This window comes from Pteropus vampyrus, unplaced genomic scaffold (assembly GCF_000151845.1).
Source record: "Pteropus vampyrus isolate Shadow unplaced genomic scaffold, Pvam_2.0 Scaffold32, whole genome shotgun sequence".
Taxonomy (NCBI): domain Eukaryota; kingdom Metazoa; phylum Chordata; class Mammalia; order Chiroptera; family Pteropodidae; genus Pteropus; species Pteropus vampyrus.
The window spans coordinates 5,105,245-5,107,945 of record NW_011888813.1 but is presented as its reverse complement, the minus strand read 5'-3'; the positions used below and the strand labels follow the sequence as shown (position 1 = coordinate 5,107,945).

At 34.2% G+C, this 2,701-nt stretch overlaps 1 pseudogene; it reads right to left on the bottom strand.

Annotated features, from left to right (window-relative positions):
• Window positions 1-233: 233 nt before the first annotated feature.
• Window positions 234-356, bottom strand: LOC111737899 (annotated as a pseudogene).
• Window positions 357-2,701: the final 2,345 nt, after the last annotated feature.

Sequence of the window (2,701 nt, the reverse complement as noted above, 5' to 3'; positions counted from 1 at the left end):
CATCCTGTTGTGAAAACATGAAAAAGTCACCTAAACTTTCTGCTTCTCAAATTGCTCATTTGTAAAGTGAGGTAGTTGTGAAAGTTAGATAGGAATATCCATGAACATTTATAGAATGCTTATTGTTACCATGTATTTTTTTTTTTAGGTGAGACAACCCTTGGTTGACCTCACAGATTGCAAGGACCTTGTCAGCTTACAATCCCTTATTTTTTAATTTTTTTAATTTTTAATGCCCACAGCACCTGGTCTTCCTAGGTGGTCTTCCATCCAAGGACTAACCAGGCCCAACCCTGCTAAGCTTCCAAGCGAGATCAGATGGGATCGGGCTTGTTCACGGTGGCATGGCCATAGACAATCATGTATTTTTTTAAAGCAGTTTACATATATTAACTCATTTTATGTTTTAATAAAGTCATCAATAGATAAATTATCATTTCTATCTTACAACTGATTAAACTCAAAACAGAGAGTCGTTAAGTCATTTGCATATATTGACACTGCTAGGAAGTGGTAGAGCCAAGATAAGAAAGAAGTCTGACACAGAAACCCATGTTCTTATCAGACTGCACAGCATCTCTATAGGTGACAAGTACCCAGGCCCACCATCTAGGATGTGGCATTTAGTGCACACTCAAAAAGTTTTATCATTGCTATTATTTACCCTTTTATTAAATGCATGTATTATATCATTCTGGTTAGAAGATTTCAATAAATATAAACATGAATTATTTAGAGTGACATTTATAAGGTAGGAGGCTACTTGTATTGTCCATATATGTAAACATAATATTCCATATGTCCTCTATATGGCATGTCAATATCCTGGTAGGAATCATCTGTCTAGGCAGGAAGCCCAGATTTAGAACAGGCTGGTATGGGAGTGCCAGGGTTCCATGCATATAATCACAATACCTTATGACATTCATTCTTGAAAAAGGAGTAACAAAGTGTGAGCCTCGAGAGTGAGAGGGACAGGGAGAGGGTTGGGCTGAGGTTGGTAATAGGAAATAAAACCAACATGTCCACCGCATAGGGTTACTTTCCTCCCTTCCTTCCATGTATCATTTAAATAATCTGTGACATTAGAATAAACATAATTTCTCCCTAAAAATTTCAAGACAACATAAATAAAATAGTTCAACAGTATAAAATTTGGGGATATAAAACTCGACTATCAAGTATTCCAAAAGAAAGCCATAGGGACCTTTGATAGATATCTTGCAACAAAAGAGTGTAATATTCTCCGTCAGTCATGGAGAATGGAGGTCACTCTTAATAATGACAGCATCAAAATCTCATTTAACATACATTTAAGTGGATGAAGATAACGGTTATTTTAAATCTGCTAGAGAAGAAGAAAAAAAGCTAAGAGAATTTCAACAGTGCCTGAAAGAGACTGGATAATTAAAGGGCTATTTGAATGCTTCACAACCAAAAAAAAGTTGCTTCTTATGTTCCTATATTTTACTCTTTGTGAAGACCATATACTGACAAACAAACAAACAAATAAAGCTCATGACAAAACTTCTATTCTTAAAGCAACCTTTTTCTCCTTGTCAGAATTTTTGTTGGAAAATTCCTTTTATCATTAAAGGACTAACACTGACACCTTATGAAGTTAATTTATTGTCTTAAATCTTCTACAAATAAAGTCCAATATTGTTTTTTTCTGAGGAGAGGGCTGTTACTGCTTATCAATCAAATTATCACTGTGCTCCTTTGTACACACTGATACAGAAGCTTTATTGGTTTGGCCTATTAATATTGAGAACCAGAAAAAAGGTAATATTCTGAGGTATGCAAATATTTCAAATGTTTTCTTAATTTACCCACTGCAATCTTTGGTTAAAGGTCAATAGAATCTGGTAATTATTTTTATTGATATGTGTGTTCGTATAGCAAGTGTTATTTGCAAAAGTTATTTACTTAACCTCTCTGAGTTATATCTCCTATGACTTGGAATTTATCTCAGCCCAACTTTAATTCAAAAGAAATCTAAATTTGCCTTTCTGTAGCATCTGAAAATTATGTAGTTGATCAAAAGAGAAGCAACAATTTTTTCATTTTTTTCATGAATATCTGATGAATAGTCTCCAAATATTTGGTATTATTTCTGATATTATTTCCCTCCCATTAAATGTAGATGAAACCTGTGATCTTCTAACCAGTGAAATATGGCAAAGGTGATTAGATGTCACTCCTGTGATTACATTACGTAAAATTTTATCTTGCTAGCAATCTCTCTAAAGACTCTCATACTCAACCTAGACCATTCTCCTTTATGGCGTGATAAGGTAAGAAAACATCTTGAAGAAACCCAGCTGGCAAGGAAATGTGAATGGCCTCTAGGAGATGGGGCTAGCTGGTTTCCAACCAACAGCCAGCAAGAAATCAAGGCCTTTAATCCTATCACCTTAAGAAAAATCTACCAAAAAGCAGATTGAGCTTGAGAGATTTTTCTCTAAGTGAGCCTCCCTATGAGAATACAGCCCAATCACCTCCTTGATTATACCCTTGTGAGACAGAGCAAAGGATCCAGTTAAGCTGTGTATAGAATCCTAATTTATAAAAAAATTTTATATGATAAATGTGTTGTTTTATGTTATTATATTTGTGATAACTTGTTAGGCAACAATAGTAAATTAACACATTTCATTTTTTGCTATTAATTAAATAAAAATCAAGAATCAAAATGCCA